Genomic DNA, 26,344 nt, shown 5'->3' with positions numbered 1-26,344 from the left:
CTAGAATAGTCTCTGGGGGTCATTTATGCTTCCTGCAATAGCTATCAAGGGTACACAGTGAACTCCAAATAGCCTAAATGAGCAAAGACATGAGGTGAAAAAAACTGAAAAGATTTTCTATCAATCGAGGAAACAATTTTAAAAAGCTAAGGGAGCGTGGCATGAGAAAATCAATCTCCTCTTGATTTCACAGTAGAAACTAAATGTAAAATCTGAGTTTCTCTATAACCAGCTGCAGAACTTTAAGAAGTGTTCCTGGTGAGGCACAAGTGTTCCTGGTGAGTGTTCCTGGTGAGATTCCCTAATGCCAATGTCTTCCTGAATGTAAATCAGGCACCAAAGGGCTCAAGATGAGCTTCTGTGGGCATGGATCTGACTCAGCAGCCAGTTGCTGCCATGGAGAATAACAATTCTTTCAAGATTCTACCAAGTTGGAGTTAGGTGTAATTACTGTGAATAGGGGGCAGCAGGACTGAAATTTCTTTTTCCAATATTTGTAAAGATTTGTTAAGCAAACCAACAGGGGGGAAAGATGTTTAAGGATCATGTGATTAACAGAAAAAAAGCTTCAAAGCACTTCTGTTGCGGGAAGTCAGGGACCCTGAATGGAGGGACTGGCTGAAACTGCAGCAGAAGAACATAAATTGTGAAGATTTCATGTACATTTATCACTTCCCCATTCAATATTCTTATAATTTCCTATGCATCTTTAATCTCTTAATCCCATCATCTTCGTAAACTGAGGATGTATATCCCCTCAGGACCCTGTGTTGATTGCGTTAACTGCACAAATTGTTTGTAAAACATGTGTGTTTGAACAATATGAAATCTGGACATCCTAAAAAGGAACAGGATAACAGGGATTTTCAGGGAACAAGGGAGATAACCATGATGTCTAACTGCCTGCAGGGCTGGGCAGAACAGAGTCATATTTCTCTTCTTGCAGAAAGCGAATAGGAGAAATATCGCTGAATTCTTTTCCCAGCAAGGAATAACCCTGGGAAAGGAATGCATTCCCAGGGGGAGGTCTCTAAAATGGCCACTCAGGGAGTGTCTGTCTTATGCAGTTGAAGATAAGGGATGAAATACACCCTGGTGTCCTGCAGTGCCCTCAGGCTTGCTAGGATTAGTAAATTCCAGCCTGGCGAATTCTAGTCAGACCAGTTATCTGCTCTGAACCCTGTTTCCTGTTAAGATGTTTACCAATGACAATGCATGCCCAGTGGGGCATGGAACCTCATCAGTAATTCTAATTTCGTCCTGGCCTTGTGATCTTGCTCTGCCTCTCTGCCCTTGTGATCTTTTATTGCCCTTTCAAGCATGTGATCTTTGTGAATTACTCCCTGTTAGTACCCCCCTCCCCTTTTGAAATCCCTAATAAAAACTTGCTGGTTTTGTGGCTCAGGGGGCATCACAGAACCTGCCAATATGTGATGTCACTGCCGGAGGCCCAGCTATAAAATTTCTCTCTTTGTACTCTTTCTCTTTATTTCTCAGACTGGCCAACACTTAGGGAAAATAGAAAAGAACTTACGTTGAAATATTGGGGCTGGTTCCCCCGATACACTTCAAAGATATTTTACACTAAATGAATATTAATTATGTTCAAGTTGCCTAAGGACGTCCACAAGTTTTAAAAAATTCCTTGTTAAGGCCAGGTGCGGTGGCTCACGCCTGTAATCCCAGCACTTTGGGAGGCTGAGATGGGTGGATCATCTGAGGTCAGGAGTTCGAGACCAACCTGACCAACATTGAGAAACCCTGTCTCTACTAAAAATACAAAATTAGCCTGGTGTGGTGGCACATGCCTGTAATCCTAGCTACACAGGAGGCTGAGGCAGGAGAATTGCTTGAACCTGGGAGGCAGAAGTTGCAATGAGCCAAGATCGTGCCATTGCACTCTGGCCTGGGCAATAAGAGCACAAACTCTGTCTCAAGAAAAAAAAAAAAAAAAAAAAAAAAATCCTTGTTAAATCCAATTGTGTAATGAATTACCTTTTTAAAAATTTCCTATCTCTGAGGACTAACCTTCCTTTCACAATGTACAAATTTGGTTGATAGTATAACAAAATTATTTGATAATATATTCACAGAAACATTTAATGTTAAGAGGTGGAAGGAACCTTAGGTCGAGTCCAACATCCTGTTTACAAATAAGAAAACCAAGACTTAGAAAGATCAAGGAATTGTCCAAGGTTAGTCACAATAGGTATCTGAGCCCATTTTCAGTTTCATGAACCAATAAATCCGCATTTTGGTAGGCTGGTCTGAGGTGAGGTGTCTATTGCTTACAACCGAGAATGTCCCAACAGTCAGAATTTGTGTGGGCAAGTTTCTTACTTGAGCCATTTACTTGTCTTTATTTTTACTTTTGGGGGAATGGAGCCTCACTCTGCTGCCCAGGCTGGAGTGCAGTGGCGCGATCTTGGCTCACTGCAACCTCAACCTCCTGTATTCAAGCAATTTTCCTGTCTCAGCCTCCTGAGTAGCTGGGATTACAGGGGTGTGTCACCACACCTTGCTAATTTTTGTAGTTTTAGTAGAGATGGGATTTTGCCATGTCGGCCAGACTGGTCTTGAACTCCTGACCTCAAGTGATCCACCTGCCTTGGCCTCCCAAAGTGCTGGGATTACAGGCATGAGCCGCTGCGTCTGGCTCATTTACTAGTCTTTAAATGGAGGTAGATTAACCTATCACTAAAGTTCTGTCTAGTTCTCACATTCTATCATCCTAAATATACATATGCAAAGACCTCCAAAACCATACTTTTAAGCATGAAACACAGTTGAAAACCTAATAACTATTTAAGGACCTTGAAGAAAGTCGTGAATATAAAATTTAATAAAAGTGTTTCCCTAATACTGTAAAGAAACCCATAATTATCACACACAGAGCAATCGGTTGAACATTAAATACTCTATGAAAAGAAATTTGAGTCATGGGTTCTTTCAAATTAATGCGTACCAGATTTCCTTAGTTTGAATTTTAGTTATAAGTAATTACCCAGTGTTGGCAAGGATACAAGCTCATACACTACCACTGGGAATGTAAACTGGTATAATCTTTCTATGGGTTTATTTGGAAATATATATTAAAAAGCTCCAGATTCCTATACCCTTTGATATGTTGGTTCTGTTTTACCCTAAAAGAAATTATGTGTGCATCCAAAAATTTAGCTTTAAAAAATACTTAAAATAGGCCGGATGTGGTGGCTCATGCCTGTAATCCCAGCACTTTAGGAGGCCGAGGCAGCTGGATCACAAGGTCAGAAGATCGAGACCAGCCTGGCCAACACGGTGAAACCCCGTCTCTACTAAAAATACAAAAAACATTTGCCGGGCGTGGTGGCGGGTGCCTGTAATCCCAGCTACTCAGGAGGCTGAGGCAGTAGAATGGCGTGAACCTGGGAGGCGGAGCTTGCAGTGAGCTGAGGTCGCACCACTGCACTCCAGCTTGGGTGACAGAGCGAGACTCCATTCCAAAAAAACAAAAAAACAAACAAAATATTGAAGTTGTATTTATAATAAGAAAACTAATTTATTGTCCAACAACAGAGGGCTAATTAAACAAATAATCAAATAATTATTCATTAACACAAAGGATAGCACACCACCATTAAAATCACTTTGTAGGACATCATTTAATGATGTGAGACAAATGTTCATTATCTATCGTTAGGTGAAAAGGGCAGGGATTAAATGGTACATTTCACGCAGTTATAATTTTGTCTAAAAATTAAATGGCTATTTGGACACACACACACAAAAAGACTAGAAACTTTAGGCCAAAATGTTAATAGCTGGATCATGGATTCGGGTGATGTTTTTTCTTCCTCTGGCTTTTCTGACACTTTTCTTTTTTGGGGGTGGGGGCGGACAGTCTCACTCTGTCGCCCAGGCTGGAGTGCAGTGGCGCAATCTCGGCTGACTGCAAGCTCTGCCTCCTGGGTTAACGCCATTCTCCTGCATTAGCCTCCCGAGTAGCTGGGACTACAGGCACCCAAAACCATGCCCAGCTAATTTTTTTTGTATTTTTAGTGGAGACGAGGTTTCACCGTGTTAGCCAGGATGGTCTCGATCTTCTGACCTCGTGATTCTCCCGCCTCGGCCTCCCAAAGTGCTGGGATTACAGGCATAAGCCACCGTGCCTGGCCCATTTTTTTTTTTTTTAATAATAAACACACTTGAACTTCATAATCAGAGCTATTTTTAAATTCTTAAAAACTTCTCTGTAATGATGCAAAAGAAAACGAAATTATTTTAACTTTGCTTCAGTGAACAGATAGCAGATCTGTGGTCCTGCCCATAGAAAATAATATGCCTTCATTCCCTAACTCAACAACAGTTCCTTCTCTTCTCATGCAACAGCCTGCCCATATCAAACCAATTATCAAAATCCACTGAATGCAAGCCATCAAGAATGAGAGTGGTAAGCCCAACTCCCAAGAGCAAAGTTTTTCGGCCTGTTAGACGCTTGATACCACGAGGGTTCCTTCAGGGTGGGAAGAGGCTGATTCACCCACCTGCACCACGGCCAGGGCAAAAACTGTATGTTAAACTTAGCAATTGAAAATACGCTGAAGAGGACACACGTATGTTTGTGGGATGGAATCGCTATGGGAAAGTGTACTGTCACAACCTCGTGTGACAATAATCTTTCTTGCACTGGCACAGCCCCAGATTCCTATCAGCTTTCTCCTCTCGCCCAGACATGCGCTGATCATATTCTAATATTTGAGAGGGAAAAAGAGAACAGCAAGAATTCCTTTCAGAACTTCCGAGGCATGTAGAAGTATTATTACCGGAGTCACATAGAGACTCAAGTCTGAATTTCATCACCTCTGCTGCTCAGGGTTAACCCATCTGTTAGGCTCAAGAGGCACAGTGGCTAGGACCTGCCATACTTTTAGGCACCCATAAAAATAGTTTAATTTATTTTAAAATCAGAAGAAAACATATGAACTTTTAGGCTAAGGAAAATATAATTTACTATATAATATTAATACATTCATCTTTACACCAACAATAATAAAATATAACTTACTTTTCATGGAGGAAGGGGGCCCATGAAGGCAAAGGTACCTAGGCCCATAAAAGGTATCCTCTACATTTTGCTCCACACCCATCTTCAGGTTAAAACTGACATGATACCATACCACCATCCACTTTGCATTTGCAATTTGAACCTGGTCTCTGTGACTTGTTTACAATCACATTTCCATAAAGCAACTTAAATTTTACTATTTAGTGCAACTAAATTTTAAAGTCAAAGTTTTAGTTATATTTATTTTTTTAAATGACTGGCCACATTTAACCACATGGTTTCTCAAATTTGCCTAATCATAAAAATCACCCAAGGCACTTGTTAAAAATACAGACTCTCAGGACATCACCTAGAAATTCTGATTCAGTGGGATAGGAGTCACATCCCAGAAAATGTTTTCAACAAGGGGTCCCTGTAATTCTCACTAGTCAAGTTCAGAACTACTATCTAGTTGAATCAAAATGAATACTGTAAGTAGCTAGACTACATTTCTTTGTTTTTTTGAGATGGGGCCTCACTCTGTTGCCCAGGCTGGAGTGTAGTGGTGTCATCACAGCTCACTGCAGCCTCAACTTCCCAGGCTCAAGTGATCCTCCCACCTCAGTGTCCTGAGTAGCTAGGACTATAAGTGTGCACCACCACTTCCGGCTAATTTTTACATTTTTTGGTAGAGATGGGGTTTAGCCATGTTGCCCAGGCAGGCCTTGAACTCCTGGGCTCGAGTGTTTCTCCTCCTCAGCCTCCCAAAGTGCTGGAATTACAGGCGTGAGCCACCGCGGCCAGCTTGGACTGTTCTAAAAGTGAGAAACTGGAGTTTGTAGGAGTGGCTCTTGCTTGAAACTGAGAGCAGAACTCTGAGGCAGACAGCTGAGGGCAATGCACAGCCACCAACTGGCAGGTGTTCCAATTCCCAGACACATCTAATTGCTTGTTAATGAAATTATTTATTGGCAATTTATAACATGAGTGCCATAGGTGATTTTCAAATTTTACATACAGCTTTTGAAGTACTAGGTATTATCCAGCCATGACTAGACCCCATGGCTGTGGTTTAGAAACATTCCACATATAATTAAATTCCCTAGATGGGCTCCTCTCTCCCCCTGACTGCCATCTTAAAAGTAAGCATGCATTCCTCCATAAAGAGGATAGCTCTAGCAACAGTACTCATGTATTTAGGTCACGCAGACAGACATTCTTTGATTTGCAACCCACGTGGCTGACCTTGACACAGACAACCATGTGAAATTAGAACAACAAATAGAAACACCAACATGAAAGCTCTGTTGCTTTTATTTTATTTTGTAGGTTAAGATAAAAAAAAAAAAAAAAGCAAAAAAAAAAAAAAAGCCCTTGCAGGGGCAAAGGAAGCCATGTCATTCTGGTAGCACTATGAAGTGTATTCTTAGCTTGGATCTGGGCCAGGAGGAGGCAGGAATAAGATGAAGCTAGAGATGAGGAGACCCAAAAATGTCAAATCCATGAGGTTAATAAAAATTTTTTTTCCTTCATTCTCTTCCTTAAGTCCCTGAATAGCTCAGTGAGAGTGGTTTCTTTCCCAGGGTCCTGAAACCTCTCCATGTCACCCTTACAAGAAAATCAGAGAGAAAGATGAGCATCACTCTAGGGACCAGTGAGCTCATCTTCTCCCCTTCATGCCTACAGTCAAGCTGTGTATTTCTGCTTCAGGGGTTAAGGAGAGGAAATGGTAGGCAGATGAAATTTGTTTCCCATTCCACAGTTAAGTTCTCATGCTGTGCAGAGGAGGTGGGAGGAAAATACACTTACAGACAGCTATGGTCATCACTCCTATTTCTCACCAAGAAGCTGCCAGTTCTGCCCAATCTAGAGGCAATAGAAGATGAGTATAAGTATCAACTTTCTGTGTGGTCCTCAGTATTTTTTTTTTTTTTTTTGAGACGGAGTCTTGCTCTGTCGCCCAGGCTGGATTGCAGCGGCATGATCTCGGCTCACTGCAAGCTCTGCCTCCTGGGTTCATGCCTTCTCCTGTTTCAGCCTCCCAAGTAGCTGGGACTACAGGCACCCACCACCACGCCCAGCTAATATTTTGTATTTTTAGTAAAGACGGGGTTTCACCGTGTTAGCCAGGATGGTCTCCATCTCCTGACCTCGTGATCCACCCGCCTCAGCCTCCCAAAGTGCTGGGATTACAGGCGTGAGGTCCTCAGCTTTAATTATGCCACTTTCTTCATCAGAAGTAATCCCTGGACAAAAAAGAAGAGTCCACGGTTTTGACCATGCAGGTGTGCCAAGGGACATGACCAACATGCATCTGTGTGGCTATCTCCAATGTGATCATTTCAGCAACCAGAGCTGAGCACAGCATCCACCCAGGAATGGCTCCTTCAACCTTCTAATGCCCGGCACTAAGGCTCAAGATGGTAATCTTATTACCTGCTTAAACAAATCCCCATTTAAACCACCAAGAGGTTTAGCTTTCTGTCTTGACAAGTCACCAGAGCATGCTTGCATACTCTAGGGATACTACTGACAATTTAATACCAGAGCGTGGTTAATTAAAGAGGCTTTAGGGAGAACAGCATTGCTGGGTGGCATAACAAGGCAGAACAACAGGTCTACCAGAAATGGGCCTTGTTCATTTATTTCTTAACTATGAAAGTCTGGCAAATCTTTGAAGTTCAGCTGGGGGGCAGAGGACTGCGGAAAGGTATGCCAACTGCTCACATGGCAACGCAAGCTGAAATAAACACTTGCTTTAAATAATCTGAGACCAACTACAGTCATTCCTTCATATCTGTGGCTCCAATCACGGATTCAACCAACTGCAGACTGAAAATATTTGAAAAAAAAAAAAAATTCCACGACGTTCCAAAAAGCAAAACTTGAATTTGCCACGTGCTGGTGCTATAAAGAATCCATGTGAATAAAGTGATGTGTAGGCATTGTATTAGGTATTAAATCATCTAGAGATGATTTAAAGTATATGGGATGATAATGCATAGATTGCATGCAAATACTACGCCATTTTATACAGGGGACTTGGGCATCTGAGGATTTTGGTACCCATGGGGGTCCTGGAACCAATACAATGGATACTGAGGGAAAATTGTACAGGCTTATTCATTCACTGATTGAACAGGTATTTATTTTGTTCCTAGACAGTGTGAGGCACTCTGCTAAACAGAGTCAGGATGCGGCAATGAGCCAGCCCCCTTGGCACTTAAATTCTAGTACACAAAAACTGGTCATTAATTAAGAGCAGTCTGGGAAGGAGTGAAAACTCTGCTGTGAGTGAAATCCACATTGTCCTAAAATCAGACATGACTTAATTAAAACAATCCTTTAATATTTACTAATGGCAGCTGTATGTAGGGCACCCTCCTAAGCATAGTAACTGTCACAAAGTCAAATCTGACATTCCCTAGCCATCAAAGAAACTTATAATTTCACTAGATATGAGACTAAAACTTACACAAGGTTTAAAATAATAAGACATTAGTGTTGGAGGATATAAGAGCTCTGGCCCACAACAGGCAAATGAAAAGATGCTCAACATCATTGGCTATTAGGGAAATGCACATCAAAACCCCAATGAGATACGACTTAAAACCCAATAAGATGGTTATAAGTTTTAAAAAATTGAAAACAAGTATTATGAGAAAGTGGAGAAATAGGAAACCTCACACCACTAGTGGAAATGCTAAATAGTACAGTCACTCTGGAAAACTGGCAGTTCTGCAAGAGGTTAAACAAAGAGTTACTATATGATCTAGCAATTCTAGTACTAGGTGTATATACCCAAGAGAAGTGAAAACCCATGTCCACACAAAAACCTTACATGAATGTTTATAGCTGCATTATTCACAATAGCCAAAAAGTAGAAGCAACCCAAATGTTAATCAACTGATGAACATGGATAAATAATGTGATAAATCCACCCAATAAAATATTATCTAGCAACAAAAAGGGACAAAATACTGATACATACTACAACATGGATGAATCCTGAAAACACTATGCTAAGTAAAGCCGCCAATCAGAAAAGATCACATATGATTTCACTCATTTGAAATGTCCAGAATAAGCAAAACTCTAGAGACAGAAAATAGATTAGTTGCCTAGGGTTGGGGATTGTGGGAGAAAAAGAGGAGTGACTGCTAATAATTTTCTGGGAGGGGATAAAATATTCTAAATTTAATTGTGATAGTTGTACAACTCTATGAATACACTAAAAACCATAGAATTGTATACTCTAAATGGATGAAATATATGGTGTATGTGAATTATATCTTAATTTTCTCATTTCAAGATACATTTTTAAAACATAAATGCCAATTATACCAGTTCTTAAAGATAATCTTTCTAAAATGCACAACCCACTTCTCCATATTCTTAAACAAAACAAACTGAATGAAATTTGAGGTCTTCTTGATGATTCATGGTCAAATGAGAATCAATTATTGTGCTCACTGTACATTGATGTCCTCAGGAATCATGTAAACTTGCGCTTCCCAGGCTGCTACGGTTTGAATCTTCTTTTGTCTCTATTATAGCTTTCTATGTCTTGCTTTTGGGCTAAAGCTGTTAATTTCTCACTGCTGTCAGTGTTACTGCAATATATCTATCCAGAACCTGCTGTGTCTGAATGCAGAGAAACTAGGAAAGCAAGTCTGTTAAAACTGCATGTACAGTTATTATTTGTCAATTTAAAAAATAAAATTAAAAAAGAAGAGTACATAGATTCTGAGGGAGATCACAGGAAGTACTCTCAAATGTAAGATGCATGAGCACCTCTGACTTTATCTACTTCCCAACACTGATTTTGATTGCTCAGAAGTGTTTGCTTCCTTCCAGTGCTCGCTGCCTTCGGGGTTATCACTGGCATCCCCTGAGGTTATAGGCATTGTAGTTAGAAGTGACAAGCATTGTAGTTACAAGTGAATTTTTTTTTACTATAATAATTTTTATCAAAGGCACAGCTAGATGTAATAGCTGACTGAGAAAAGGGATTAAAACTTTATAAAATATAAATATGAACATTCAAAATATTTTATTCGCCTGGGATCATATAGTTTGGGGGCATAGTGTTCTTCCATACCATGAAGAGATTTTTTCAAACTCTTTAGCGTTGGAACTTTTAAAAGTTTCATCTTAATTCTGAATCTCAGATATGAAAGAGATAAAAGTGACATCTTATTTGCACTGTCTCATTTTACAAATCACATCACATCTACTGTAAAGTTAATGAGAACAGTGATGCTTGTTCAACATAAAGGCTGGAAACTGTCCCTTACGGATGATAGCTGCAGTTTCATGAACTTCACCCATTTATTTCTGTACTTTATTTGGATTACACAATTTGAAGAAAAGTTTGATTCAGAGAGAGCAGCTGCAAATCATAACTTCTTTTGAACAGCTTCCCTTGCAAACTCAGGGATTTCTTGAATCAAAACTGATTCAGTAGTTTGAAAAGATTTACTGAAAATGTTTCAGCTTCTTGCTGAATACTAAAAATATCTAACAACTCCTCACTTTGCTTGCAACACATATAAAAATCAAACAAAAAACATCCAAACCTTTTAATTAGTGCTAAAACTCTAAGACAGCATTACAGGACTTGACAGGTTACCCATTTACTTGTTATGTAACTGACCTAAGCCAGGGTGAGAGGGTTTGCCAAGAAAATATGTCTAAGCCTTGACTAAAATTTAATTGAGTCTGGTACACGTGTGAAGTGGTATATTAGCTTATGCAATCTGATGTGGACAGATACATACCAGCCAAACTTTAAGACTTTAGAGCTACAAACTTGCCAATAAATAGTTTATTTATAAGAATTCAGAAGAAGTTTATTCCAATGACCGTGAAAAATGAGTTAATCCAGCAGCAGCAGCAACATTATATCAATTAACATTTAGGACATACTATGTGCCAGGCACTGTGCTAGCAGCTTTCCATGCATCATTTCAGTTCTCATAACCCAGTGAAGTTGGCACTATTATTATTCCCATTTTACGGATTACAAAATTGAGGCTCAGAGAACTCCCTCAAACATTAGGTGATCTCTAATGTGCTGTTTTTGGTTTTTTTTTTTGAGACGGAGTCTCGCTCTGTCACCCAGGCTGGAGTGCAGTGGCGCGATCTTGGTGTACTGCAAGCTCTGCCTCCCAAGTTCACACCTTTCTCCTGCCTCAGCCTCCCGAGTAGCTGGGACTACAGGCGCCCATCACCTCGCCCGGCTAATTTTTTGTATTTTTAGTAGAGACTGAGTTTCACTATGTTAGTCAGGATGGTCTCGATCTCTTGACCTCGTGATTCGCCTGCCTCGGCCTTCCAAAGTGCTGGGATTACAGGCGTGAGCCACTGTGCCTGGCCTCTAATGTGCTTTTTAAATTATAGCTTTTAAATAGTTAAAAAAAATTTAAGATTTTTGAATTAAACATTTGGACCCTCTAAAAGTTACACCCAAGCTGGATAGGCTGGCGCATCCCTGTAGTCTCAACTACTCAGGAAGCTGAGGCAGGAGGTTTGCTTGAGCCCAAGAGTTGGAGATTAGCCTGGGGAACACAGCAAAACTGCATCTCTAAACATTTTTTTTTTTTACATGCTGTATATAGCTGTTGCACAACACATATCCATGAATGAACAAACCCAAATGCTTGTACACCATTACCTAAGACTTTCCTGTATTACAACCCAGTATAAAAGTTGATATTAATGATGTCCCTAAATTATTAGAATATGTTAAATGAGACTCCCTTGTCAAAGAAGGCAACGATGTATAAAATGAATCTGAAGCACAGTTTCATAAAGCTGACAAAAGTAAACCAGTTCTGGCAGTTTACACAGACAGAAATTCACTGATGTTTAACTAGTTTGATCCCAGGAATGTTAATAAATTGAGTGATACTGATTCAGGATCTTTTTCTTTCCTCTTGTGGCTAAACTAAAATACAGAGTCCTAGGTCTAAAGATTGCCTGAAATTGCAAATTTTAGCAATACCCCTTCTTTAAACCCTTGGTTCAATCCTGAATCCAGCAACTCCAGATTCCTAGGCCTGAGGCCAGTCCTACATCCTAATTGTCTTCAGGAGAGCTAGCTTGCCTGTTCCCACTGGCACCATCCAAATGGCTTCAGAGGAAAGGAGAGGGGTGGAATTCTTTTAATACTGTTCTTTAGTTCTTAATCTATATTTCAAGACAAAAATTATGTAGGAGACACTAATCACTCTTAGTCCAGTGATACTGGGTGATTCCAAAGCGGCTTTTTGGCACAGGACTATTTCATTCTAAGAATGAGGTTTCAAATCTCAGACCATGAAGAAATGGTAAAAAATTAATCATAAACAAACAATAACAGGTATGGGCAAATGAAAGGATTCTCAGGTTTTCAATTATCCACCTACAAATGAGATGTAACAATTTTAATTGTGGTTAGATAACTGAATTTATCTAATTGTGCATCATAAAACACAATAGTCTCAACTGGATATAATACACTGCTAACTTTTACAGCAAATAACAGATTGTGTGTGTGTGTGTGTGTGTGTTTTTGAAAAAAGGGTTATTTTCTTTTAGAAATAAAGACAAAAACATTTAATACTAAACATGATTTCTGAGGTCTGCTTCAATATTATAAAATTGGACATGATTTGATAATTATAGAAGCTGAGTGATAAGTACTTGGCAGTTCATTATGCTACATTCTCTAGTTTTGTATAATGTTTAAAATGCAGAAAAAGTTGTTAAAATCCCAACACTTTCCAAAATGCTCACTCAGGACAATAAGAGGACAAGTGGAGCACAGTGACTTTTGGAATAAAAACCACATGAGTCTGAACTGGGGAAGTCCCTTTTTTGCCACACAGATCCTGCTTATGGAACCAAATATATCAAACTGCTTTCCCTTTAGCTGGGACAAACTTCAGTCTACTTATCCTAACCATAAACATATAATGAAAATATTCTGGCAACTCCACCCTGACATTTCGCAGCAATAAATAAACTATAAATCACCCTAGAAAGGTACAAGCCTCAACTGGGGCCAGTTTTATATCTATTTAAGAAAAAAAAAATTTGGTGTTCCCCAATCCACAATGAACAAGTAACTCAAAATAATTGAAGTCATTAAAAAACAAAAACAATAATGAATTATGAAATAAGTCCAAATTTATGATTTTCCCATGATTAATACTCCATACACATAAAAGCACATGTATTATTTTTTTCTGCTAGCATTGATGGAATTAACACCTGCTTGGTCTACCTGCTGGGTAATCCAGCGCTAAGCCCAACTACATTTACAGTAGGAATTTAGGAGGGAGGAAGGGAGGAAAATAACAATGTGATTTCAAAGAAATTCTACCCTCATACCAACCATAGTGACCCCTGAAGTATTTGTAGAATACTTTCTTTCCTGAGAATAAGCCTCCCTCATCAAACTTCTCATCTTCAGACATTGTCCTACTTAGCAAAGGACATGTTGATTTTTACTCCCCTTCTCTACCTCAAATGCATCAATAATTCAATTGGTATTACTGATACCCAGTGGGACTTTTCTCTGAGCTTCTTCTGTGAACTGTGTCCTAGTCATTTTGTACTGGTACATGTTTAACAACTGCTTCTCTGAAAATAAAGCCCTGATTCTCAGTGTTTGCCAGTTTCCATGGTGTAATATATATCCATGATGGCCAGTTTCAAGTTATCAGCATAAGGATATTGAAATGCAGAGTTGGGAAGTCATGTGTATAAACAATACCCATAGCCTGTATAAGTTGGCTTTAGCACAACGCTGAGATGCCTGGTTTGCTAGGCTAATCCCAGTTTATATCTGTGGTCCTAGCATAATTAATGGTACCCCTACCACTCTTCAAAAGTGTTAATGAAATATTACGTGGTCACCCCAAAGAATAAATCACTTTGGGACCCTTTCTCAAAGTAAAAACCTTCCACAAAAAAGGATAAGACCTTTCATAAAAGGCAAGAAGAGCTGATTATCTCCTTAATCAAATGTACACTAACTTCCTAGTACGGAACACCCTAAAAACATAACAGCCCTTTAATTTTTTTTTAAAATCAAACATAGGTAGTTGGGAGAATATGAATAGTAAACAGGTTCCACTAATGTTCAGGTACTGACTCATACACAGGGTTTAGAGATTTCTGGATCTATTACAGCATCTGAGGGAAGAAATCAAGCCACACAGCTGGCTTCAGGTTACACTCTAGCTTAGAGTCACATGAAACCAAATATCACATGCAGAGTCTAGCACAGTGCCTAGCCTAAAGAAAATAAAAACTGGTTAGTCCCTGTAGGTTTAATGGGAATCATTAAATCTCAGAGTTCAAGGCCACCCAGGTCAATACTTACTTGATCCCCTTTATGACTACCCCAAGAAGTCATCCTCCAATCTTGCTTAAATACTTGTCCACAACCCAATACAACCTGCACTGGGTCACATGGGTAGAATCTGGCAGGCAAGAGTATTGGTCTTGGTTCTTCAAAGAGGAGAACCCAAAAAAAGAGTCAAGATAACATAGCTATCTTTAAATATCTCATGAGCTGTTATGTAGAAGATGAATTAGATATACTGAATTGTCAAGGACCATGGGGTAGAAGTTATAAGGAGACAGATTTTGAGTTAGTATAAGGAAGAACATCTAAACACCACCACAATAATAATAGCTAACATTTATTGAGTGCTTACATTTTGCTGGAAGCCTCACCATACTGCTAACTCATGTTAAGCTTGAAGTCAACGAATCTATTCCTATCTCTGGTCACCCCTGACCATCTACCTTGGACTATAAAAGAGTTGTTTGTCCAGAAACCCCAGAGGGAGCCAAGTAACTGGCTGCCCAGGCTAGCTACAACTCACAGAGGTTCATACAGGTCCAGTCTGTCCTGAGCCTCTATCTAAAGTCTTTGCAGCCTCAGATTCCGTGTAGGATCAAGGCCAAGAGTACTAGAATGTGCATGTGCTGGTGCTGAAGGCAAGCACCTGGAAATATTCATCTCATTCATCATCTGCCAGAGGAAGATTCCAGAGTCTTGCACATATTTGCAAGGATATTTTTTCAATTCTTAGAGAATGGGTTAAAAAAATGACCCAAGAACTTGATGTAGCTCTTCTGAATTCTGAAGTCTTGTTCAATTCATGTGGCTTTTATAAAGGAAAAGTACTCACTTTTCTCATCCTTGTCATCTCCTTTGCATATAACTGCCTCATTCAAGGGCTGAGATATCAAACAGTTAAGATCAAAAGAGGACACTTCCTTTTTTAAAAATAACCATGTCCTGACACAAGATTAGAAATCAAATAAATTCCACAGTCCTCTTATTCACTAATTTGCCAGCAGCACTCTCAGACAGGGTATGCTAAACTTGGTGAGGCAATCTATGATAATCAGGTCAAGACTTATGACACAAGCCATGTGTCCTGCTTCTAGAAACATCAGAGGGTATTAGGGAAGCTTCCATTGAGGAGGTGATATCCGATCAGGTTGGGGAATACCCTGAAATCCAATCTCCGAAAGATTCCTAGTCAGGGCAAGATGAGTTTGTGGAAATCCTGGTATTTCAGAGTCTTGGAAGCCTCTGTAATTAAATAACAGCAATGATATGAATATTAAATGTCTATATGGTTGATCATTTAGCAAATATATATATATATAGAGAGAGAGATAAAATGTCCTCTATTAATATAAATAAGACTGGTATTAATAGTGTCTTAGTCCATTTTGTGCTGCTATCACAGAACACTTGAGACTGGGTAATTTGTAATGAACAGAAATTTATCTGACTCACAATTCTAGAGGCTAGTAAGGCCAAGATTGGGGGCTGCATATGGCAAGGACCTTTTTGCTGCATCATCCCATGATAGAAGCATGAAAGGGCAAAAGAGCATGCGTGCACAAGAGAGCAAGAGAGTGAACTCACAGCCTCAAACCCTTTTATAATGGCATTAATCATTCATGGGGATGGTGCCTTCATGACCTAAATGCCTCCCATTAGGCCTCATCTCCCAACACTGTTACACTGGGGATTTTCAACACATGCTTTCTGGGGGACACATTTAAACCACTGCATTCCACCCTGGCTCCCCAGATTCATGTTCTTCTCACATAAAAGACACATTCATTTCATGCAATAGCCCCAAAAGTCATAACTTTCCAGCATCAGCTCAGAAGTTCAATGTACACAGTGTCATCTGAATCAGATACGGATGAGATTCAAGGCAGGATTCATCTTGAGGCACACTTCCTCTAGCTGTAAGCCTGTGAAATCAAACAAGTTACTTACTTCCAAAACACAATGGTGGAATAGGCACAGGATAGACATTCCCATTCCAAAAGACACAAATAGGCAAGAAGAAAGGGATAGTCTTAAGTCAATCCAAAACCCAACAGGGCAAACAACACTAAATCTTAAGGCTCCAGAGTAATCTTCCTTAACTGCACATCCTACCATCTGGGAACACTGGAGCAGCAGTTGGGTTCCCAAGGCCTCAGGTAGGCAGGCCTACCCCTACAGCTTTGCTTGGTGCTAGCCATGCAGCAGCTCTCACAGGTTGGTGTCAGGTGCCTGTGGCTCTCCTGGCTGGTGTTTCATGCTGGTAGGTCTAGAGTTCTGGGGTGTTGGTGTGAGCCCACTCCTTAGGCTTTACTAGGCATTGCTCTAGGAGACTCTGCGCTAGCTCCTACCCCAAAGTTATGCTGCACACTGCCCTAGTAAGAGCTCTCTGGGTAGCTCCACGCTTGCAACACGTGTCTGCCTGGGCCATGAAGCTGTCTATCACATCCTTTGGAATCTAGCTGGAGAAAGCCATGCCTCCACAGTTATTATTATTATTATTATTATTATTTTTTTTTTTTTTGAGACAGAGTCTCGCTGTCGCCCAGGTTGGAGTGCAGTGGCGCGATCTCGGCTCACAGCAGGCTCCGCCCCCCGGGGTTCATGCCATTCTCCTGCCTCATATTATTATTTTTTGAGATGGAGTCTTACTCTGTCACCCAGGCTGGAGTGCAGTGGCGCAATTTTGGCTCACTGCAACTTCCACCTCGTGGGTTCAAGCGATTCTGCTGCCTCAGCCTCCCGAGTAGCTGGGACTACAGGCGCATGCCACCATGCCCGGCTAATTTTTTGTATTTTTAGTAGAGACGGTGTTTCACCATGTCAGCCAGGATGGTCTCGATCTCCTGACCTCGTGATCTGCCTGCCTTGGCCTCCCAAAGTGCTGGGATTACAGGCGTGAGCCACCGCGCCCGGCCTGCCTCCACAAGTCGTGTACTCCGCATGTCTGTAGACTTAACACCGCATGGATGCCACCAAGATTTGCTGCTTGCACATTCCAAAGCTGTGGCCTGAGCCACACCAGAGCACCCTTTTTTTTTTTTTTTTTTTTGAGACAGAGTCTCTCTCTGTTGCCCAGGCTAGAGTGCAGTGGCGTGATTTCGGCTCACTGCAAGCTCCGCCTCCCAGGTTCATGCCATTCTCCTGCCTCAGCCTCCCGAGTAGCTGGGACTACAGGCGCCTGCCACCACGCCCGGCTAATTTTTTTTGTATTTTTAGTAGAGACGGGGTTCCACTGTGTTAGCCAGGATGGTCTCGATCTCCTGACCTTGTGATCCACCAGCCTCGGCCTCCCAAAGTGCTGGGATTACAGGCGTGAGCCACCGCGCCCGGCCCACCTGAGCACCTTTGAGCCACAGGTGGGGTGAGCAAGAAGCATTGTACTGAAATGTGGAGAGCAGAGACTTCAGGCAGCCCTGAGAAATGAACTCCAAGATCCAGAGGGCACACTAGTTCTCTCTTTTGATATACAGTCATACGTCACTTAATGACAGAGATATTTTCAGAGAAAAGAAGTGTCATTAGGCAATTTTGTTATTGTGCAAACAGCATAGAGTGTACTTACACAACCCTAGATGGTATAGCCTACTACAGACCTAGGCTATAAGGTAAACCCTATTCTTCCTAAGCTGTAAACCTGTACAGCATGTTACTGTGCTTAGTACTATAGGCAATTGTAACAATGGTTAGTATTTGTGTATCTAAACATACCTAAACATAGAAAAGGTACAGTAAAAATACAGTCTAAAAGACAAAACGTGGCATACCTGTATAGGGCACATACAAGAGCTTCCAGGACTGACAATTGCTCTGGGTGAGTGAGTGGTGAGTAAATGTGAAGGCCTAGGACATCACTGTACACACTGTAGACTTTACAAACATTGTTCACTTAGGCTACTCTAAATTTATAAAAAGAAATTTATTTCTTCAGTAATCAATTATACTTAGCTTACTATAACATTTTTACTTTATAAACTTTCTAATTTTTAAAATTTTTTGACTCTTGTGATAACACTTGGCTTAAAACACAAACACATTGTATAGGTGTACAAAAATATTTTCTTTATATTCTTATTCTACAAGCTTTTTTCTATTTTTAAAATTTTTTAATTTTTTTTTTACTTTTTAAACTTGTTAAAAACAAAGACACAAACACACACATTAACCTACGTCTACATTAACCTAGGTGTACACAAAGTCAGGGTCATCAATATCACTGTCTTCCATGCCCACATCTTGTCCCACTAAAAGGTATTATGTATTATACATAATTGTATATGCTATATTTTTATATGACTAGCAGCCAGTAGGTTTATACCATCATCATCAAAAACAGATGAGCAACACATTGAGTTATGATGTTACAATGGTTATGATACCACTGGGCAATAGAACTTTTCAGTTCCGTTATAATCTTATAGGACTACCTTTGTATATGTGCTCCTTCCTTGGTGAAAAGGTCTATATGTGGGGCATGACTGTATTTCCTTCTCCGAGGTCATGGCACCCTGTGCCTGTGATGGAAGGGTCAGCACCAGTAATTTCCAAAATGCCTTCAGAGTCATTCTTCCATTGTCCTAATGAACAGCCTCTGGCTTCCTTCTATCTCTACTGATCTCCTTATCAAATGGTTGCTTGCCCACACCCTTGTTCTTCTCTCCTGAAAATGTTCTTTCATTCTCTACCACATGGCCAGGATGAGAATCCTTCAAATCCCTAAATTCTGTTTCCTTTTTAATTATATATTTTATCTTTAAGTCATTTCTCTCTTATTTTCCTGTATGCAGTTAATATTTTCCTTGGAAATTTCTTCCATCAAATATTGTAGTTTATTGCTCTTACATTCTGCCTTCCATAAAGCCTAGGGTATAGACACAATTCAGCCAAATTCCTTGCCACTTCATAACAAGGCTGGTCTTTACTCCAGTTTCCAATACCTTATTCCTCTTTTCCATCTGAGATCTCATCAGAATTGCCTTTATTGTTCTTATTTCTACCAACATTCTCATTACTATCACATAAGTAATCTCTAAGCAGATTTAGACTTTTACTACAGCTCTCCTCCTCTTCTCAGCCTTCACCAGAACCACATTTAATGCTCTGTTCATAGCAACATAGGCTTTTCATAGCCTGCTTCCCCACATTCTTCCAGCCTCTACCTGTTACCCAGTTCCAAAACCACTTTCACATTTTCAGGTATTTGTTATAGCAACAGCCCCATTTCTCAGTACCAGTTTTCTGTCTTTGTCCAGCTTGTGTTGCTATAATAGAATACCTGTGACTGGGTAATTAATAATGAACAGAAATTTATTTGGCTTACAGTTCTGGAGGCTGAGAAAACCAAGATTGAGGGACTGCATCTGGTGAGGGCCTTCTTGCTGCATCATCCCATGGCAGAAAGGCAAAAGAGCATGCTTGAGAAAGGGCAAGAGATTGAACTTGCAGCCTCAAGTCCTTTTACAATTGGCATTAACCCATACATGAGGGTGGAGCCCTCATGACCTAAACATCCCCCATTAAGCCCCACCTTCTAACACTGTTGCATTGGAGATTACATTTCCAACACAAGGGTTCTGGGGGACACATTCAAATTGTGGTAAATAGTAAGATATCTTTTACTATGCAGGTACTAGGGTCCAGGCATGGTACTATACTTGATATACATTTTCCACATTTGGTTCTTACCACAACTGATAAGATGGCCACCATTATCTATTCAACAGTGAGCCTTGAGGAAGTTAAGAATCTCACCAAAGGCTTCATTGCTAGTAAGTAGGAAATGAGGACCTGAATCCAGGCCTGGTGGCAACAAAGCTCTTTACACCACAGAACCCTACCCACACTTGCTTCATGGAACCCACTAGGGCCCTGCCTAGCAGAGTCAAAATCTTAAATAGTTTTACCCTGAGTCCTGAGCCCTCAGTTTCCTCATTTGTAAAAGGAAGAGAATGACGGCACCTATCTCACAGGCTGCTGGGAGTATTTGATGAGAGAATCCATGTATCTAACTTAGTGCCTAGCACATAGTAAGTGCTCCTCAATGTTGGCTACTGTTACCTCCACAGACACATGGATGAGCATTTTGCCAAAGGTGTACAGATTACATGCACCTATCTTTTCCGAAAGTTTTACAGAACACACTTCTTTTTCCCAACATAAATAATAGGCTTATTGTGGTAGAAAACAAAGCCAGTTGGCAAAGAAGATAGACTTGGGTTACAATTTTGGCCCTGTCATTCACTGATAACAGGTCTTTGGACAGGTTGCTTTACTTCTTTGAGCCTCTCTTTGCCCATCTTTAAAATAGAGAGTAGGACTGGGAACTGCATGCTTTTGTAAAAGCACATACAGAACAATGGACACAGAGATGTCACTCAATAATAGCTACTTTCATTACTGGGTAAATCGAAGCTACTGTCATGACTTTTTCCACCTTCTTTCCTAACAATAGAGAAATCTGTTAGAGGTTCAGGTCATTATTTTGATGTAATTCTCTTTAAATAATATTTCTTTGCCTCTTTGAATCATCTACTACTCTCAAATGTACTCTCAAGGAGAAAATACACACACACATACACACACACACACACAATTACCCAACAACTCTAGGCATTTAAAAGGTGTCATAAATTAAGTAAAGAGATACCAAACTTGACAGCTGCACTATCTAGAGAAAAGGTCTACTTAGAAATTGTGTATGCCACAGTGGATACACTAAATACTTGCCATCCCAAGGTCCCAAGATGAATACTGGCTTACCTATTAAACCTGAAGCATACGTAATTAAATATATTAGAAGTCAAGCCCTGATTAATTTTCATAATCGGTTCATACTTAACATATACACACACAAAATATTAAAACGCAGGCTATCCCACACACACAAAACAACCTGTCAGTTAAAACCAATACTCCTTTGTTTCCCCTACTTATTCTGTCTCCAAAACCATGAAAGGTTTTGTTTTAGTCACTTGTTAAATGTCTCACATGTCAAGAATCAACAACACTGTTTCTGTCTTTGGTCACCATGCCAAATAAAATATGCTTTGTATTATATTAATGTTGAAATTCACTTACTGGTCTTTTGGAGGAAAAGCAGTGTTTGTATGTTTAATAGAATCCTGATCCTTAACCAGTTGGACACTGGACACTTGGGCCTTAAATTATTAATCATCAATTCCAATGTGTATTGTACAATTCATAGCTTAATTGACAAACTTGGGAATTTGACCACCTCTAGAAGGTAGCAATACTAGAGTGTGCTCCTGCTTTCCCTTTTAGTCTTTTGTTTTTGAACTTGCAATGTCTCTTATCCATCTAGAAGTATTGATTATGTTAAAATTAATTGTTAAAAATACTGTATGCATCCATACTCTATGCAGATACAACCAGACAATTTTCCTTATTTATCTTTTTTATACTGGTTTTTCTAATTAGTCTGATTCAAGGGTAATGTAAAGTCCAAGTGCCAAAGCTAAACATCCCAATATTTAGGAAATTAAAGCCTTATACTTTCACAAAGATGGCTAAAACTGGTAACAGATTTGGGGTTTTTCAGTCTGTACCCACCAGTATGCTATGTGCATAATGAACTCTCACTCATTTTCTGCTATCTGGATGATTTGAGAAGTCAGAACCTCCGACCAGAAGGCTGACTGCATGCATCTACTCATTATTCCTGCCTGTTGCCACACATAAGGTAGCACATGTCCTTGAGCCCTTCAGATGATACTCACATGTTTGCCTTTCTGCAGTGTAGTGTTCAGTGACTCAATTATTTCCTTTGCATTCTTCTCCTCTGTCCACTAGTGTTACGGCTTTTCTGAAACAGTGTCCTTGGTGTCTAAAATATCCAGGTTTTCCAGATAACATCTATATACCACTTTGTGTCATTTCTGTTCCTCCTCTAAAAAGTATATATTCACCAATATTATTGAAAATAACTTTAGGGAAAAAGAGTTATGTAAAAAGTTGTTGCTGCCATACTTCTGCTTTCTAATACAGCAAAATACTCCAAGTTCTAATCAAGACTACAATGTTTGAATTAGTGATTCAAAGTTTGTGTTTGTGTGTGTGTGCTTTGTGATATAAAGACCCTGTGTGTAGCCTAAAGCTGCAAGAGATAGGTTAAATAAATTTTGGAATATCTATATAATGGAATATCAGAAATATAATACAACCATTAAGGATGATGTTTAGATGCCATAAGAAAATGCTTATACTAAAATTTTTAATAAAAAAAGTTATCATCTTAGTATGATCCAAAATTAGCATTAGAATATGGCACATTTTAAACAGTTGTTTTCTCTAAGTGGTGGGATCACAAGTACTTTTTCCTGCTTTCTTCCTACATTTTTTGTGCTATCCAATATTTTTAGCTATATTCAGGGGGAAAAAAGGCCAAAAAAAAAAAACAAAAGAGAAAGGAAGGAAGGAAAAAAAGGAAAAGAAAAAAAGAATTGTGGGATAGGAGTAGTATTATAGCTGATCAAATACAACTCTTTGGTCTTTCTTGTTCTAAGCCTGTATTTGTTTGTTTATTTATTTAGAGACAGGGTCTTGCTCTGTCCCAGGCTGGAGTGCAGTGGCACAATCATGGCTCACTGCAGCCTCGACCTTGGGAGCTCAAGCAAGCCTCCTGCCTTAGCCTCCTGGGTGGCTGGTACCACAGGCACATGCCATCATGCTCAGCTAAACTTTTTTACTTTTAGTTTTTGTAGAGATGGGGTCTCCCTATGTTGTCCAGTCTGGTCTTGAACCTCTGAGCTCAAGAGATCCTCCTCCCTTGGCCTGTCAAAGTACTGGGATTATAGGCATGAGCCACTGCATCTGGCTTGTGTTTTTCTAAAATGAAGAAAGTCAGCCTGAGGTTGTATGTGCCAGCTCAATTGCCTTTTCCTATGGATTAATGGTGGACAATGTTTAGTGTGACAGTGATGATGACAGCTGCCATTTATGAATAAGTGTTATGTGCCAAACAGGATTCTTTATATATATTATCTCATTTAATCCTCATATCAACCCCACAAGGTAGTAAGATTATCTCCATTTTATTGATATGAAACGGAAACATACAGGTAAAGTAACTGGCTAAGATCTTCCAGCTGGGATTCAAGCCATTGAATGAGCACAACATTTACAACACATTAGCATTCACATCACCTCAGAACTATCATTAGTTTCAAAATATTTGTTAAATGAGGTGACCCTGTGAGGTGCTACTTAAATGTGCTTCAAAGAATCAGCATGCCAAGGAGCAGACCAAAGGAATCTCCCTACTGATACCTCAAAGAAACTCCACTGAAAGACTTTTATCAGTCTGTTGTGGAAGTGGCAATGGCTTCCTTAATGAGGTGGTGATGGGGTTACTTGTACCCTTTTTTCTGTGACATGAATCATATATTCTTGTACCCAAGGTGCAAGGCATATGAGAAAAAAAATGTATTGTCAATAATCAGACATTCAATTTAATTGGGGAGACAAGTAACACATATAACACACATGATAAAATCAGCACAAGACGGCCAGGCACGGTGGCTCACGTCTGTAATCCCAGCACTTTGGGAGGCCCAGGTGGGCAGATCACAAGGTCAGGAGATCGAGACCATCTTGGCTAACATGGTGAAACCCCGTCTCTACTAAAAATACAAAAAATTACCTGGGTGTGGTGGCGGGCACCTGTAGTCCCAGCTACTTGGGAGGCTCAGGCAGGAGAATGGCATGAAGCCAGGAGGCGGAGCTTGCAGTGAGCCAAGATCATGCCACTGCACTCCAGCCTGGGCAACAGAGTGAGACTCTGTTGTATTTTTAGTAGAGACGGTGTTTCTAATAAATAAATAAATAAAATAAAATAAAATAAAATAAAGAAAGAAAAATCAGCACAAGGCAAAAAAGTCCATTCATAATTAAATGTTAAGTCAGTGGCAGAGCAAATAACCAGCGTCATCTAGTAGGAAGAACTGTCAGCTCTGAAGTGTCATAGAATTCTGAAGGTACAGGAAACAGCACTTGGAGATCACTTAGCCTAGCTCCAGCAGTTCAAGATGTGACCTGGTAACTTGGTTAAGATCACACTGCTGCTAAGTAGCAGAGGTGGGTAAAGTACCTAAGGAAACCTGATATTAAGTAGATAGTCTAAGAAAAGCCTTCCAAGGATAAGTAGAGTGAGGTGACGGCACTTTAGATGAAAAGAGTAGACAACATTCTCCTTTCCTGGTTTAGCAAAATTAACCTGCCACTGGTCTGATTTTTAGATTGCAGGGTGGTGAATAGTCTCGGCACTGAGAGGTCAGATTAAAATTTGTTAAATAATCTAAAAATACTGATCTGTTTTATTCCATCCATCATTTTCAAACATGAAGTATTTTAATGTGTATTGTCCTTTACCTACAATATTACAAAATAGAAACACACCTATCCACACATGCGTTCCAGGTGCCTTTACAAGTGTTAAGACTGGCTGTCTTAACACACATCTTGCTGGGACAGAGGCCAAATTGTTGTAACTGACGAGGAGGAAATAATTATTTGTCTAGCTTGATGCTTCGCCACTGGCACACACTAAAGTTTGCATTTAAAGCACACAACTACTCTTTGCAAAAATTGTTCCTGTAAAATCTGTCAGTCATCAGCAAATAGGAATAAGCTTAGAGTATGTAAATACTCACAGAGTACCTAAATGTTCCTCTTAGAGTACCTAATTCCTCTTAGAGTAACTAAATATCAACTGATTGGACAATATTCTTTTTATAAAGATACATGAATGTCAATAGGCAAGGCACAAAGATATTAAGTTAAGCCATTTTTAACTAAGAAATTTTGGTAGTGAAAAGGCCAGATGTGACTCCTCGGAACATGTAAAATTTATTTCTGAAATGGTTGTTCAAATCTGAGAGAAGAAAACATGGTAAATAATGTAAATCCAATTTTGATGAACCGTTTTTTAAAAATTATAAGTAACAATCGTGGTCATGAAACTTAAAACAACCAGGATTTTTATTTTGTAAGAAATATAAACCACTTTAATTTCTGACACAAAGCACACAGGCAGATAGTTATACTTTCTTGTATTTTAAAATAATTTCTGTGGGTTTGCAAGCACAAGTTAAGGCTCAGGTTAGTTTTTCTCTGTCTTCAAGACATTCTTAGAGGGTGTATTTTCAATTCCTCAGAAGTTATTTCAAGAGGTGTTATATCCTCAATTAAACATAGAAGATTAAGCTAGAAGCTCCCTTTCATTATATTTTAGCTATTTTAATTGCAAACTCTAGTACAATCTGTCAATGTATGTCAGAGAAATAACTGAAATGTAGCTTCAAAATAAGTGAAACAGGTTTATAAATCACAGGTAATCAATATTAAGTCCTGACTTTTAAAATATTAATACTAATGAAAGTCATTTTCTAACAAGTATCAAAAACAAAAGCAAATAAAAATTCAGGTGCTAGATTACAAGCTTACACCTTACAACCGTAGCCAAATTTGCTGTTTGGCTTTAAAGTTCCACACAAAATCTTAACCTACAAACTTAACATTTCAAACCCACAAAATACAAGTACCAGAGTCACCCACAGTCATGTCAAAGTGCTTTCCAAGGTCTTAGAAACCTTAATCCAATACAGAAAAGCTAAGAGTCAAAAAGACACAGAAACAGGGAAAAGTGAAGGTGTTACTTGCCAAACGTTAAACTTTTACAGAAATCCAAAACCTACTTAACAATTTCCCTATATCGAACAGCATAACCTCTATGCAAATGGTAAGTGTTCAAATGCAGTCATTTATTAGCATTTACTGTACTTACTTTGCTTTTTGCCATTTATAAGCTTCATAAAGACACCCACAAAGAAGTAACCAGTTGAATGAGGTTCAGCTAAGAAAAACCAGCTGTAAACTCGACCTACAAATTTACATCCCACAACGTCCTGTGGGGAAGGTACACTTTACAAACTACCATTATATATACAAGC

At 39.6% G+C, this 26,344-nt stretch overlaps 1 protein-coding gene across 5 annotated transcripts in view; it reads right to left on the bottom strand.

Moving 5' to 3' along the window:
- Positions 1 to 26,344, bottom strand: part of PANK1 (pantothenate kinase 1) — a 122,220-nt gene that overhangs the window by 37,729 nt on the left and 58,147 nt on the right. The window contains exon 1 of one of the 5 annotated variants that reach the window (XM_030809286.1): positions 14,397 to 14,522. The exons of the other annotated variants lie outside the window; for them this stretch is intronic. The gene's annotated coding sequence lies outside the window, so the exon portion shown is untranslated. Of the gene's footprint in view, positions 1 to 14,396; positions 14,523 to 26,344 lie in introns of those variants that run through there. 5 annotated transcript variants of the gene reach the window in all.

The sequence above is a fragment of the Nomascus leucogenys genome, chromosome 3, assembly GCF_006542625.1.
Source record: "Nomascus leucogenys isolate Asia chromosome 3, Asia_NLE_v1, whole genome shotgun sequence".
Classification (NCBI taxonomy): domain Eukaryota; kingdom Metazoa; phylum Chordata; class Mammalia; order Primates; family Hylobatidae; genus Nomascus; species Nomascus leucogenys.
Note: the sequence above shows the minus strand (reverse complement) of the source record. Positions and strands in the feature narration are given on the sequence as shown.